Source organism: Oncorhynchus nerka, linkage group LG5 (genome assembly GCF_034236695.1).
Source record: "Oncorhynchus nerka isolate Pitt River linkage group LG5, Oner_Uvic_2.0, whole genome shotgun sequence".
NCBI lineage: Eukaryota > Metazoa > Chordata > Actinopteri > Salmoniformes > Salmonidae > Oncorhynchus > Oncorhynchus nerka.
Window position 1 is genome coordinate 18,813,211 of NC_088400.1, and position 17,747 is coordinate 18,830,957.

Consider the following 17,747-nt stretch of genomic DNA (forward strand, 5'->3'; position numbering starts at 1 on the left):
TCTACAACCAAACAGTAATACCCTGGGACAGTAGAGGGTGATGAGGTGATAATAACCATCTACAACCAAACAGTATTACCCTGTGACAGTAGAGGGTGATGAGGTGGTAATAACCATCTACAACCAAACAGTATTACCCTGGGACAGTAGAGGGGGATGAGGTGGTAATAACCATCTACAGCCAAACAGTATTACCCTGGGACAGTAGAGGTTGATGAGGTGGTAATAACCATCTACAGCCAAACAGTATTACCCTGGGACAGTAGAGGTTGATGAGGTGGTAATAACCATCTACAAACAAACAGTATTACCCTGGGACAGTAGAGGGTGATGAGGTGGTAATAACCATCTACAGCCAAACAGTATAACCCTGGGACAGTAGAGGTTGATGAGGTGGTAATAACCATCTACAGCCAAACAGTATTACCCTGGGACAGTAGAGGGTGATGAGGTGGTAATAACCATCTACAACCAAACAGTATTACCCTGGGACAGTAGAGGGTGATGAGGTGATAATAACCATCTACAACCAAACAGTATTACCCTGGGACAGTAGAGGGTGATGAGGTGGTAATAACCATCTACAGCCAAACAGTATTACCCTGGGACAGTAGAGGGTGATGAGTGGGTAATAACCATCTAAAAACAAACAGTATTACCCTGGGACAGTAGAGGGTGATGAGGTGGTAATAACCATCTACAGCCAAACAGTAATACCCTGGGACAGTAGAGGGTGATGAGGTGGTAATAACCATCTACAGCCAAACAGTAATACCCTGGGACAGTAGAGGGTGATGAGGTGATAATAACCATCTACAACCAAACAGTATTACCCTGTGACAGTAGAGGGTGATGAGGTGGTAATAACCATCTACAACCAAACAGTATTACCCTGGGACAGTAGAGGGTGATGAGGTGATAATAACCATCTACAACCAAACAGTATTAACCTGTGACAGTAGAGGGTGATGAGGTGGTAATAACCATCTACAACCAAACAGTATTACCCTGGGACAGTAGAGGGGGATGAGGTGGTAATAACCATCTACAGCCAAACAGTATTACGCTGGGACAGTAGAGGGTGATGAGGTGGTAATAACCATCTACAACCAAACAGTATTAACCTGTGACAGTAGAGGGTGATGAGGTGGTAATAACCATCTACAGCCAAACAGTATAACCCTGGGACAGTAGAGGTTGATGAGGTGGTAATAACCATCTACAGCCAAACAGTATTACCCTGGGACAGTCGAGGGTGATGAGGTGGTAATAACCATCTACAACCAAACAGTATTAACCTGTGACAGTAGAGGGTGATGAGGTGGTAATAACCATCTACAGCCAAACAGTAATACCCTGGGACAGTAGAGGCTGATGAGGTGGTAATAACCATCTAAAAACAAACAGTGTTACCCTGGGACAGTAGAGGTTGATGAGGTGGTAATAACCATCTACAGCCAAACAGTATTACCCTGGGACAGTAGAGGGTGATGAGGTGGTAATAACCATCTACAACCAAACAGTAATACCCTGGGACAGTAGAGGGTGATGAGGTGGTAATAACCATCTACAACCAAACAGTATTACCCTGGGACAGTAGAGGGGGATGAGGTGGTAATAACCATCTACAGCCAAACAGTATTACCCTGGGACAGTAGAGGTTGATGAGGTGGTAATAACCATCTACAGCCAAACAGTATTACCCTGGGACAGTAGAGGTTGATGAGGTGGTAATAACCATCTACAAACAAACAGTATTACCCTGGGACAGTAGAGGGTGATGAGGTGGTAATAACCATCTACAGCCAAACAGTATAACCCTGGGACAGTAGAGGTTGATGAGGTGGTAATAACCATCTACAGCCAAACAGTATTACCCTGGGACAGTAGAGGGTGATGAGGTGGTAATAACCATCTACAACCAAACAGTATTACCCTGGGACAGTAGAGGGTGATGAGGTGATAATAACCATCTACAACCAAACAGTATTACCCTGGGACAGTAGAGGGTGATGAGGTGGTAATAACCATCTACAGCCAAACAGTATTACCCTGGGACAGTAGAGGGTGATGAGGTGGTAATAACCATCTAAAAACAAACAGTATTACCCTGGGACAGTAGAGGGTGATGAGGTGGTAATAACCATCTACAGCCAAACAGTAATACCCTGGGACAGTAGAGGGTGATGAGGTGGTAATAACCATCTACAGCCAAACAGTAATACCCTGGGACAGTAGAGGGTGATGAGGTGGTAATAACCATCTAAAAACAAACAGTATTACCCTGGGACAGTAGAGGTTGATGAGGTGGTAATAACCATCTACAGCCAAACAGTATTACCCTGGGACAGTAGAGGGTGATGAGGTGGTAATAACCATCTACAACCAAACAGTAATACCCTGGGACAGTAGAGGGTGATGAGGTGATAATAACCATCTACAACCAAACAGTATTACCCTGTGACAGTAGAGGGTGATGAGGTGGTAATAACCATCTACAACCAAACAGTATTACCCTGGGACAGTAGAGGGTGATGAGGTGATAATAACCATCTACAACCAAACAGTATTAACCTGGGACAGTAGAGGGTGATGAGGTGGTAATAACCATCTACAACCAAACAGTATTACCCTGGGACAGTAGAGGGGGATGAGGTGGTAATAACCATCTACAGCCAAACAGTATTACCCTGGGACAGTAGAGGGTGATGAGGTGGTAATAACCATCTACAGCCAAACAGTAATAACCTGGGACAGTAGAGGGTGATGAGGTGGTAATAACCATCTACAGCCAAACAGTATTACCCTGGGAGAGTAGAGGGTGATGAGGTGGTAATAACCATCTACAGCCAAACAGTATTACCCTGGGACATTAGAGGGTGATGAGGTGGTAATAACCATCTACAGCCAAACAGTAATACCCTGGGACAGTAGAGGGTGATGAGGTGGTAATAACCATCTACAGCCAAACAGTAATACCCTGGGACAGTAGAGGCTGATGAGGTGGTAATAACCATCTACAGCCAAACAGTATTACCCTGGGACAGTAGAGGGTGATGAGGTAGTAATAACCATCTACAGCCAAACAGTAATACCCTGGGACAGTAGAGGGTGATGAGGTGGTAATAACCATCTAAAAACAAACAGTATTACCCTGGGACAGTAGAGGTTGATGAGGTGGTAATAACCATCTACAAACAAACAGTATTACCCTGGGACAGTAGAGGGTGATGAGGTGGTAATAACCATCTACAGCCAAACAGTATTACCCTGGGACAGTAGAGGGTGATGAGGTGGTAATAACCATCTACAACCAAACAGTAATACCCTGGGACAGTAGAGGGTGATGAGGTGATAATAACCATCTACAACCAAACAGTATTACCCTGTGACAGTAGAGGGTGATGAGGTGGTAATAACCATCTACAACCAAACAGTATTACCCTGGGACAGTAGAGGGTGATGAGGTGATAATAACCATCTACAACCAAACAGTATTACCCTGTGACAGTAGAGGGTGATGAGGTGGTAATAACCATCTACAACCAAACAGTATTACCCTGGGACAGTAGAGGGGGATGAGGTGGTAATAACCATCTACAGCCAAACAGTATTACCCTGGGACAGTAGAGGGTGATGAGGTGGTAATAACCATCTACAGCCAAACAGTAATAACCTGGGACAGTAGAGGGTGATGAGGTGGTAATAACCATCTAGAACCAAACAGTATTACCCTGGCACAGTAGAGGGTGATGAGGTGGTAATAACCATCTACAGCCAAACAGTATTACCCTGGGAGAGTAGAGGGTGATGAGGTGGTAATAACCATCTACAGCCAAACAGTATTACCCTGGGACATTAGAGGGTGATGAGGTGGTAATAACCATCTACAGCCAAACAGTAATACCCTGGGACAGTAGAGGGTGATGAGGTGGTAATAACCATCTACAGCCAAACAGTAATACCCTGGGACAGTAGAGGCTGATGAGGTGGTAATAACCATCTACAGCCAAACAGTATTACCCTGGGACAGTAGAGGGTGATGAGGTAGTAATAACCATCTACAGCCAAACAGTAATACCCTGGGACAGTAGAGGGTGATGAGGTGGTAATAACCATCTAAAAACAAACAGTATTACCCTGGGACAGTAGAGGTTGATGAGGTGGTAATAACCATCTACAGCCAAACAGTATTACCCTGGGACAGTAGAGGGTGATGAGGTGGTAATAACCATCTAAAAACAAACAGTATTACCCTGGGACAGTAGAGGGTGATGAGGTGGTAATAACCATCTACAAACAAATAGTATTACCCTGGGACAGTAGAGGGTGATGAGGTGGTAATAACCATCTACAGCCAAACAGTATTACCCTGGGACAGTAGAGGGTGATGAGGTGGTAATAACCATCTACAACCAAACAGTAATACCCTGGGACAGTAGAGGGTGATGAGGTGGTAATAACCATCTACAGCCAAACAGTATTACCCTGGGACAGTAGAGGGTGATGAGGTGGTAATAACCATCTACAGCCAAACAGTATTACCCTGGGACAGTAGAGGGTGATGAGGTAGTAATAACCATCTACAGCCAAACAGTAATACCCTGGGACAGTAGAGGGTGATGAGGTGGTAATAACCATCTAAAAACAAACAGTATTACCCTGGGACAGTAGAGGTTGATGAGGTGGTAATAACCATCTACAAACAAACAGTATTACCCTGGGACAGTAGAGGGTGATGAGGTGGTAATAACCATCTACAGCCAAACAGTATAACCCTGGGACAGTAGAGGTTGATGAGGTGGTAATAACCATCTACAGCCAAACAGTATTACCCTGGGACAGTAGAGGGTGATGAGGTGGTAATAACCATCTACAACCAAACAGTATTACCCTGGGACAGTAGAGGGTGATGAGGTGATAATAACCATCTACAGCCAAACAGTAATACCCTGGGACAGTAGAGGGTGATGAGGTGGTAATAACCATCTACAGCCAAACAGTATTACCCTGGGACAGTAGAGGGTGATGAGGTGGTAATAACCATCTACAAACAAATAGTATTACCCTGGGACAGTAGAGGGTGATGAGGTGGTAATAACCATCTACAGCCAAACAGTATTACCCTGGGACAGTAGAGGGTGATGAGGTGGTAATAACCATCTACAACCAAACAGTAATACCCTGGGACAGTAGAGGGTGATGAGGTGATAATAACCATCTACAACCAAACAGTATTACCCTGTGACAGTAGAGGGTGATGAGGTGGTAATAACCATCTACTACCAAACAGTATTACCCTGGGACAGTAGAGGGTGATGAGGTAGTAATAACCATCTACAGCCAAACAGTAATACCCTGGGACAGTAGAGGGTGATGAGGTGGTAATAACCATCTAAAAACAAACAGTATTACCCTGGGACAGTAGAGGTTGATGAGGTGGTAATAACCATCTACAAACAAACAGTATTACCCTGGGACAGTAGAGGGTGATGAGGTGGTAATAACCATCTACAGCCAAACAGTATAACCCTGGGACAGTAGAGGTTGATGAGGTGGTAATAACCATCTACAGCCAAACAGTATTACCCTGGGACAGTAGAGGGTGATGAGGTGGTAATAACCATCTACAACCAAACAGTATTACCCTGGGACAGTAGAGGGTGATGAGGTGATAATAACCATCTACAGCCAAACAGTAATACCCTGGGACAGTAGAGGGTGATGAGGTGGTAATAACCATCTACAGCCAAACAGTAATACCCTGGGACAGTAGAGGGTGATGAGGTGGTAATAACCATCTAAAAACAAACAGTATTACCCTGGGACAGTAGAGGTTGATGAGGTGGTAATAACCATCTACAGCCAAACAGTATTACCCTGGGACAGTAGAGGGTGATGAGGTGGTAATAACCATCTACAACCAAACAGTAATACCCTGGGACAGTAGAGGGTGATGAGGTGATAATAACCATCTAAAGCCAAACAGTATTACCCTGGGACAGTAGAGGGTGATGAGGTGGTAATAACCATCTACAGCCAAACAGTAATACCCTGGGACAGTAGAGGGTGATGAGGTGGTAATAACCATCTACAGCCAAACAGTAATACCCTGGGACAGTAGAGGGTGATGAGGTGGTAATAACCATCTAAAAACAAACAGTATTACCCTGGGACAGTAGAGGTTGATGAGGTGGTAATAACCATCTACAGCCAAACAGTATTACCCTGGGACAGTAGAGGGTGATGAGGTGGTAATAACCATCTACAACCAAACAGTAATACCCTGGGACAGTAGAGGGTGATGAGGTGATAATAACCATCTACAACCAAACAGTATTACCCTGGGACAGTAGAGGGTGATGAGGTGGTAATAACCATCTACAGCCAAACAGTATTACCCTGGGACAGTAGAGGGTGATGAGGTGGTAATAACCATCTAAAGCCAAACAGTATTACCCTGGGACAGTAGAGGGTGATGAGGTGGTAATAACCATCTACAGCCAAACAGTAATACCCTGGGACAGTAGAGGGTGATGAGGTGGTAATAACCATCTACAGCCAAACAGTAATACCCTGGGACAGTAGAGGCTGATGAGGTGGTAATAACCATCTACAGCCAAACAGTATTACCCTGGGACAGTAGAGGGTGATGAGGTAGTAATAACCATCTACAGCCAAACAGTAATACCCTGGGACAGTAGAGGGTGATGAGGTGGTAATAACCATCTAAAAACAAACAGTATTACCCTGGGACAGTAGAGGGTGATGAGGTGGTAATAACCATCTACAAACAAACAGTATTACCCTGGGACAGTAGAGGGTGATGAGGTGGTAATAACCATCTACAGCCAAACAGTATAACCCTGGGACAGTAGAGGTTGATGAGGTGGTAATAACCATCTACAGCCAAACAGTATTACCCTGGGACAGTAGAGGGTGATGAGGTGGTAATAACCATCTACAACCAAACAGTATTACCCTGGGACAGTAGAGGGTGATGAGGTGGTAATAACCATCTACAGCCAAACAGTATTACCCTGGGAGATAGAGGGTGATGAGGTGGTAATAACCATCTAGAACCAAACAGTATTACCCTGGCACAGTAGAGGGTGATGAGGTGGTAATAACCATCTACAGCCAAACAGTATTACCCTGGGAGAGTAGAGGGTGATGAGGTGGTAATAACCATCTACAGCCAAACAGTATTACCCTGGGACATTAGAGGGTGATGAGGTGGTAATAACCATCTACAGCCAAACAGTAATACCCTGGGACAGTAGAGGGTGATGAGGTGGTAATAACCATCTACAGCCAAACAGTAATACCCTGGGACAGTAGAGGCTGATGAGGTGGTAATAACCATCTACAGCCAAACAGTATTACCCTGGGACAGTAGAGGGTGATGAGGTAGTAATAACCATCTACAGTCAAACAGTAATACCCTGGGACAGTAGAGGGTGATGAGGTGGTAATAACCATCTACAACCAAACAGTATTACCCTGGGACAGTAGAGGTTGATGAGGTGGTAATAACCATCTACAAACAAACAGTATTACCCTGGGACAGTAGAGGGTGATGAGGTGGTAATAACCATCTACAGCCAAACAGTATAACCCTGGGACAGTAGAGGTTGATGAGGTGGTAATAACCATCTACAGCCAAACAGTATTACCCTGGGACAGTAGAGGGTGATGAGGTGGTAATAACCATCTACATCCAAACAGTATTACCCTGGGACAGTAGAGGGTGATGAGGTGATAATAACCATCTAGAACCAAACAGTATTACCCTGGTACAGTAGAGGGTGATGAGGTGGTAATAACCATCTACAGCCAAACAGTATTACCCTGGGACATTAGAGGGTGATGAGGTGGTAATAACCATCTACAGCCAAACAGTAATACCCTGGGACAGTAGAGGGTGATGGGGTGGTAATAACCATCTACAGCCAAACAGTATTACCCTGGGACAGTAGAGGGTGATGAGGTAGTAATAACCATCTACAGCCAAACAGTAATACCCTGGGACAGTAGAGGTTGATGAGGTGGTAATAACCATCTACAAACACACAGTATTACCCTGGGACAGTAGAGGGTGATGAGGTGGTAATAACCATCTACAGCCAAACAGTATAACCCTGGGACAGTAGAGGTTGATGAGGTGGTAATAACCATCTACAGCCAAACAGTATTACCCTGGGACAGTAGAGGGTGATGAGGTGGTAATAACCATCTACAACCAAACAGTATTACCCTGGGACAGTAGAGGGTGATGAGGTGGTAATAACCATCTACAACCAAACAGTATTACCCTGGGACAGTAGAGGGTGATGAGGTGGTAATAACCATCTACAGCCAAACAGTATTACCCTGGGACAGTAGAGGGTGATGAGGTGGTAATAACCATCTACAGCCAAACAGTATTACCCTGGGACAGTAGAGGGTGATGAGGTGGTAATAACCATCTACAACCAAACAGTATTACCCTGGGACAGTAGAGGGTGATGAGGTGATAATAACCATCTACAACCAAACAGTATTACCCTGGGACAGTAGAGGGTGATGAGGTGGTAATAACCATCTACAGCCAAACAGTATTACCCTGGGACAGTAGAGGGTGATGAGGTGGTAATAACCATCTAAAAACAAACAGTATTACCCTGGGACAGTAGAGGGTGATGAGGTGGTAATAACCATCTACAGCCAAACAGTAATACCCTGGGACAGTAGAGGGTGATGAGGTGGTAATAACCATCTACAGCCAAACAGTATTACCCTGGGACAGTAGAGGGGGATGAGGTGGTAATAACCATCTACAGCCAAACAGTATTACCCTGGGACAGTAGAGGGTGATGAGGTGGTAATAACCATCTACAGCCAAACAGTATTACCCTGGGACATAGAGGGTGATGAGGTGGTAATAACCATCTAGAACCAAACAGTATTACCCTGGCACAGTAGAGGGTGATGAGGTGGTAATAACCATCTACAGCCAAACAGTATTACCCTGGGAGAGTAGAGGGTGATGAGGTGGTAATAACCATCTACAGCCAAACAGTATTACCCTGGGACAGTAGAGGGTGATGAGGTGGTAATAACCATCTACAGCCAAACAGTAATACCCTGGGACAGTAGAGGGTGATGAGGTGGTAATAACCATCTACAGCCAAACAGTAATACCCTGGGACAGTAGAGGCTGATGAGGTGGTAATAACCATCTACAGCCAAACAGTATTACCCTGGGACAGTAGAGGGTGATGAGGTAGTAATAACCATCTACAGCCAAACAGTAATACCCTGGGACAGTAGAGGGTGATGAGGTGGTAATAACCATCTAAAAGCCAAACAGTATTACCCTGGGACAGTAGAGGTTGATGAGGTGGTAATAACCATCTACAAACAAACAGTATTACCCTGGGACAGTAGAGGGTGATGAGGTGGTAATAACCATCTACAGCCAAACAGTATAACCCTGGGACAGTAGAGGTTGATGAGGTGGTAATAACCATCTACAGCCAAACAGTATTACCCTGGGACAGTAGAGGGTGATGAGGTGGTAATAACCATCTACAACCAAACAGTATTACCCTGGGACAGTAGAGGGTGATGAGGTGATAATAACCATCTACAGCCAAACAGTAATACCCTGGGACAGTAGAGGGTGATGAGGTGGTAATAACCATCTACAGCCAAACAGTAATACCCTGGGACAGTAGAGGGTGATGAGGTGGTAATAACCATCTAAAGCCAAACAGTATTACCCTGGGACAGTAGAGGGTGATGAGGTGGTAATAACCATCTACAGCCAAACAGTATTACCCTGGGAGATAGAGGGTGATGAGGTGGTAATAACCATCTAGAACCAAACAGTATTACCCTGGCACAGTAGAGGGTGATGAGGTGGTAATAACCATCTACAGCCAAACAGTATTACCCTGGGAGAGTAGAGGGTGATGAGGTGGTAATAACCATCTACAGCCAAACAGTATTACCCTGGGACATTAGAGGGTGATGAGGTGGTAATAACCATCTACAGCCAAACAGTAATACCCTGGGACAGTAGAGGGTGATGAGGTGGTAATAACCATCTACAGCCAAACAGTAATACCCTGGGACAGTAGAGGCTGATGAGGTGGTAATAACCATCTACAGCCAAACAGTATTACCCTGGGACAGTAGAGGGTGATGAGGTGGTAATAACCATCTACAGCCAAACAGTAATACCCTGGGACAGTAGAGGGTGATGAGGTGGTAATAACCATCTAAAAACAAACAGTATTACCCTGGGACAGTAGAGGTTGATGAGGTGGTAATAACCATCTACAAACAAACAGTATTACCCTGGGACAGTAGAGGGTGATGAGGTGGTAATAACCATCTACAGCCAAACAGTATAACCCTGGGACAGTAGAGGTTGATGAGGTGGTAATAACCATCTACAGCCAAACAGTATTACCCTGGGACAGTAGAGGGTGATGAGGTGGTAATAACCATCTACAACCAAACAGTATTACCCTGGGACAGTAGAGGGTGATGAGGTGATAATAACCATCTACAACCAAACAGTATTACCCTGGGACAGTAGAGGGTGATGAGGTGGTAATAACCATCTACAGCCAAACAGTATTACCCTGGGACAGTAGAGGGTGATGAGGTGGTAATAACCATCTACAGCCAAACAGTATTACCCTGGGACAGTAGAGGGTGATGAGGTGGTAATAACCATCTACAGCCAAACAGTATTACCCTGGGACAGTAGAGGGTGATGAGGTGGTAATAACCATCTACAGCCAAACAGTATTACCCTGGGACAGTAGAGGGTGATGAGGTGGTAATAACCATCTACAGCCAAACAGTATTACCCTGGGACAGTAGAGGGTGATGAGGTGGTAATAACCATCTACAGCCAAACAGTAATACCCTGGGACAGTAGAGGGTGATGAGGTGGTAATAACCATCTAAAAACAAACAGTATTACCCTGGGACAGTAGAGGTTGATGAGGTGGTAATAACCATCTACAAACAAACAGTATTACCCTGGGACAGTAGAGGGTGATGAGGTGGTAATAACCATCTACAGCCAAACAGTATAACCCTGGGACAGTAGAGGTTGATGAGGTGGTAATAACCATCTACAGCCAAACAGTATTACCCTGGGACAGTAGAGGGTGATGAGGTGGTAATAACCATCTACAACCAAACAGTATTACCCTGGGACAGTAGAGGGTGATGAGGTGATAATAACCATCTACAACCAAACAGTATTACCCTGGGACAGTAGAGGGTGATGAGGTGGTAATAACCATCTACAGCCAAACAGTATTACCCTGGGACAGTAGAGGGTGATGAGGTGGTAATAACCATCTAAAGCCAAACAGTATTACCCTGGGACAGTAGAGGGTGATGAGGTGGTAATAACCATCTACAACCAAACAGTGTTACCCTGGGACAGTAGAGGGTGATGAGGTGGTAATAACCATCTACAGCCAAACAGTATTACCCTGGGAGAGTAGAGGGTGATGAGGTGGTAATAACCATCTACAGCCAAACAGTAATACCCTGGGACAGTAGAGGGTGATGAGGTGGTATTAACCATCTACAGCCAAACAGTAATACCCTGGGACAGTAGAGGGTGATGAGGTGGTAATAACCATCTACAGCCAAACAGTAATACCCTGGGACAGTAGAGGGTGATGAGGTGGTAATAACCATCTACAGCCAAACAGTAATACCCTGGGACAGTTGAGGGTGATGAGGTGGTAATAACCATCTACAGCCAAACAGTATTACCCTGGGACAGTAGAGGGTGATGAGGTGGTAATAACCATCTACAGCCAAACAGTATTACCCTGGGACAGTAGAGGGTGATGAGGTGGTAATAACCATCTAAAAACAAACAGTATTACCCTGGGACAGTAGAGGTTGATGAGGTGGTAATAACCATCTACAAACAAACAGTATTACCCTGGGACAGTAGAGGGTGATGAGGTGGTAATAACCATCTACAGCCAAACAGTAATATCCTGGGACAGTAGAGGGTGATGAGGTGGTAATAACCATCTACAGCCAAACAGTAATACCCTGGGACAGTAGAGGGCGATGAGTTGGTAATAACCATCTAAAAACAAACAGTATTACCCTGGGACAGTAGAGGTTGATGAGGTGGTAATAAACATCTACAGCCAAACAGTATTACCCTGGGACAGTAGAGGTTGATGAGGTGGTAATAACCATCTACAGCCAAACAGTATTACCCTGGGACAGTAGAGGGTGATGAGGTGGTAATAACCATCTACAACCAAACAGTATTACCCTGGGACAGTAGAGGGTGATGAGGTGGTAATAACCATCTACAGCCAAACAGTATTAACCTGGGACAGTAGAGGGTGATGAGCTGGTAATAACTATCTACAACCAAACAGTATTACCTGGGACAGTAGAGGGTGATGAGGTGGTAATAACCATCTACAGCCAAACAGTATTACCCTGGGACAGTAGAGGGTGATGAGGTGGTAATAACCATCTAAAGCCAAACAGTATTACCCTGGGACAGTAGAGGGTGATGAGGTGGTAATAACCATCTACAACCAAACAGTGTTACCCTGGGACAGTAGAGGGTGATGAGGTGGTAATAACCATCTACAGCCAAACAGTATTACCCTGGGAGAGTAGAGGGTGATGAGGTGGTAATAACCATCTACAGCCAAACAGTAATACCCTGGGACAGTAGAGGGTGATGAGGTGGTAATAACCATCTACAGCCAAACAGTATTACCCTGGGACAGTAGAGGGTGATGAGGTGGTAATAACCATCTACAGCCAAACAGTAATACCCTGGGACAGTAGAGGGTGATGAGGTGGTAATAACCATCTACAGCCAAACAGTATTACCCTGGGACAGTAGAGGGTAATGAGGTGGTAATAACCATCTACAGCCAAATAGTATTACCCTGGGACATTAGAGGGTGATGAGGTGGTAATAACCATCTACAAACAAACAGTATTACCCTGGCACAGTAGAGGGTGATGAGGTGGTAATAACCATCTACAGCCAAACAATATTACCCTGGGAGAGTAGAGGGTGATGAGGTGGTAATAACCATCTACAACCAAACAGTATTACCCTGGGACAGTAGAGGGTGATGAGGTGGTAATAACCATCTACAGCCAAACAGTAATACCCTGGGACAGTAGAGGGTGATGAGGTGGTAATAACCATCTACAGCCAAACAGTATTACCCTGGGACAGTAGAGGGTAATGAGGTGGTAATAACCATCTACAGCCAAATAGTATTACCCTGGGACAGTAGAGGTTGATGAGGTGGTAATAACCATCTACAAACAAACAGTATTACCCTGGGACAGTAGAGGGTGATGAGGTGGTAATAACCATCTACAGCCAAACAATACTACCCTGGGAGAGTAGAGGGTGATGAGGTGGTAATAACCATCTACAACCAAACAGTATTACCCTGGGACAGTAGAGGGTGATGAGGTGGTAATAACCATCTACAACCAAACAGTGTTACCCTGGGACAGTAGAGGGTGATGAGGTGGTAATAACCATCTACAGCCAAACAGTATTACCCTGGGAGAGTAGAGGGTGATGAGGTGGTAATAACCATCTACAGCCAAACAGTAATATCCTGGGACAGTAGAGGGTGATGAGGTGGTAATAACCATCTACAGCCAAACAGTAATACCCTGGGACAGTAGAGGGCGATGAGTTGGTAATAACCATCTAAAAACAAACAGTATTACCCTGGGACAGTAGAGGTTGATGAGGTGGTAATAACCATCTACAGCCAAACAGTATTACCCTGGGACAGTAGAGGTTGATGAGTTGGTAATAACCATCTAAAAACAAACAGTATTACCCTGGGACAGTAGAGGTTGATGAGGTGGTAATAACCATCTACAGCCAAACAGTATTACCCTGGGACAGTAGAGGTTGATGAGGTGGTAATAACCATCTACAGCCAAACAGTATTACCCTGGGACAGTAGAGGGTGATGAGGTGGTAATAACCATCTACAACCAAACAGTATTACCCTGGGACAGTAGAGGGTGATGAGGTGGTAATAACCATCTACAGCCAAACAGTATTACCCTGGGACAGTAGAGGGTGATGAGGTGGTAATAACTATCTACAACCAAACAGTATTACCCTGGGACAGTAGAGGGTGATGAGGTGGTAATAACCATCTACAGCCAAACAGTATTACCCTGGGAAAGTAGAGGGTGATGAGGTGGTAATAACCATCTAAAGCCAAACAGTATTACCCTGGGACAGTAGACGGTGATGAGGTGGTAATAACCATCTACAACCAAACAGTGTTACCCTGGGACAGTAGAGGGTGATGAGGTGGTAATAACCATCTACAGCCAAACAGTATTACCCTGGGAGAGTAGAGGGTGATGAGGTGGTAATAACCATCTACAGCCAAACAGTAATACCCTGGGACAGTAGAGGGTGATGAGGTGGTAATAACCATCTACAGCCAAACAGTAATACCCTGGGACAGTAGAGGGTGATGAGGTGGTAATAACCATCTACAGCCAAACAGTAATACCCTGGGACAGTAGAGGGTGATGAGGTGGTAATAACCATCTACAGCCAAACAGTATTACCCTGGGACAGTAGAGGGTGATGAGGTGGTAATAACCATCTACAGCCAAATAGTATTACCCTGGGACATTAGAGGGTGATGAGGTGGTAATAACCATCTAAAAACAAACAGTATTACCCTGGGACAGTAGAGGTTGATGAGGTGGTAATAACCATCTACAAACAAACAGTATTACCCTGGGACAGTAGAGGGTGATGAGGTGGTAATAACCATCTACAGCCAAACAATATTACCCTGGGAGAATAGAGGGTGATGAGGTGGTAATAACCATCTACAACCAAACAGTATTACCCTGGGACAGTAGAGGGTGATGAGGTGGTAATAACCATCTACAGCCAAACAATATTACCCTGGGACAGTAGAGGGTGATGAGGTGGCAATAACCATCTACAAACAAACAGTAATACCTTGGGACAGTAGAGGTTGATGAGGTGGTAATAACCATCTACAAACAAACAGTATTACCCTGGGACAGTAGAGGGTGATGAGGTGGTAATAACCATCTACAGCCAAACAATATTACCCTGGGAGAGTAGAGGGTGATGAGGTGGTAATAACCATCTACAACCAAACAGTATTACCCTGGGACAGCAGAGGGTGATGAGGTGGTAATAACCATCTACAGCCAAACAGTATTACCCTGGGACAGTAGAGGGTGATGAGGTGGCAATAACCATCTACACACAAACAGTAATACCTTGGGACAGTAGAGGGTGATGAGGTGGTAATAACCATCTACAGCCAAACAGTAATACCCTGGCACAGTAGAGGGGGATGAGGTGGTAATAACCATCTACAAACAAACAGTATAACCCTGGGACAGTAGAGGGTGATGAGGTGGTAATAACCATCTACAGCCAAACAATATTACCCAGGGAGAGTAGAGGGTGATGAGGTGGTAATAACCATCTACAACCAAACAGTATTACCCTGGGACAGTAGAGGGTGATGAGGTGGTAATAACCATCTACAGCCAAACAATATTACCCTGGGACAGTAGAGGGTGATGAGGTGGTAATAACCATCTACAGCCAAACAATATTACCCTGGGACTGTAGAGGGTGATGAGGTGGTAATAACCATCTACAACCAAACAGTATTACCCTGGGACAGTAGAGGGTGATGAGGTGGTAATAACCATCTACAGCCAAACAGTATTACCCTGGGACAGTAGAGGCTGATGAGGTGGTATTAACCATCTACAGCCAAACAATATTACCCTGGGAGAGTAGAGGGTGATGAGGTGGTAATAACCATCTACAACCAAACAGTAATACCCTGGGACAGTAGAGGTGATGAGGTGGTAATAACCATCTACAGCCAAACAATATACCCTGGGACAGTAGAGGGTGATGAGGTGGTAATAACCATCTACAGCCAAACAATAATACCCTGGGACTGTAGAGGGTGATGAGGTGGTAATAACCATCTACAGCCAAACAGTATTACCCTGGGACAGTAGAGGGTGATGAGGTGGTAATAACCATCTACAGCCAAACAGTAATACCCTGGGACAGTTGAGGGTGATGAGGTGGTAATAACCATCTACAGCCAAACAGTATTACCCTGGGACAGTAGAGGGTGATGAGGTGGTAATAACCATCTACAGCCAAACAGTATTACCCTGGGACAGTAGAGGGTGATGAGGTGGTAATAACCATCTAAAAACAAACAGTATTACCCTGGGACAGTAGAGGTTGATGAGGTGGTAATAATCATCTACAAACAAACAGTATTACCCTGGGACAGTAGAGGGTGATGAGGTGGTAATAACCATCTACAGCCAAACAGTAATATCCTGGGACAGTAGAGGGTGATGAGGTGGTAATAACCATCTACAGCCAAACAGTAATACCCTGGGACAGTAGAGGGCGATGAGTTGGTAATAACCATCTAAAAACAAACAGTATTACCCTGGGACAGTAGAGGTTGATGAGGTGGTAATAAACATCTACAGCCAAACAGTATTACCCTGGGACAGTAGAGGTTGATGAGGTGGTAATAACCATCTACAGCCAAACAGTATTACCCTGGGACAGTAGAGGGTGATGAGGTGGTAATAACCATCTACAACCAAACAGTATTACCCTGGGACAGTAGAGGGTAATGAGGTGGTAATAACCATCTACAGCCAAACAGTATTAACCTGGGACAGTAGAGGGTGATGAGGTGGTAATAACCATCTACAGCCAAACAGTAATACCCTGGGACAGTAGAGGGTGATGAGGTGGTAATAACCATCTACAGCCAAACAGTATTACCCTGGGACAGTAGAGGGTGATGAGGTGGTAATAACCATCTAAAGCCAAACAGTATTACCCTGGGACAGTAGAGGGTGATGAGGTGGTAATAACCATCTACAGCCAAACAGTATTACCCTGGGACAGTAGAGGGTAATGAGGTGGTAATAACCATCTACAGCCAAACAGTATTACCCTGGGACATTAGAGGGTGATGAGGTGGTAATAACCATCTACAAACAAACAGTATTACCCTGGGACAGTAGAGGTTGATGAGGTGGTAATAACCATCTACAACCAAACAGTATTACCCTGGGACAGTAGAGGGTGATGAGGTGGTAATAACCATCTACAGCCAAACAGTAATACCCTGGGACAGTAGAGGGTGATGAGGTGGTAATAACCATCTACAAACAAACAGTAATACCCTGGGACAGTAGAGGGTGATGAGGTGGTAATAACCATCTACAAACAAACAGTATTACCCTGGGACAGTAGAGGGTGATGAGGTGGTAATAACCATCTACAGCCAAACAGTATTACCCTGGGACAGTAGAGGTGATGAGGTGGTAATAACCATCTACAACCAAACAGTATTACCCTGGGACAGTAGAGGGTGATGAGGTGGTAATAACCATCTACAGCCAAACAGTATTACCCTGGGACAGTAGAGGGTGATGAGGTGGTAATAACCATCTACAAACAAACAGTAATACCCTGGGACAGTAGAGGGTGATGAGGTGGTAATAACCATCTACAGCCAAACAGTAATACCCTGGGACAGTAGAGGGTGATGAGGTGGTAATAACCATCTACAACCAAACAGTATTACCCTGGGACAGTAGAGGGTGATGAGGTGGTAATAACCATCTAC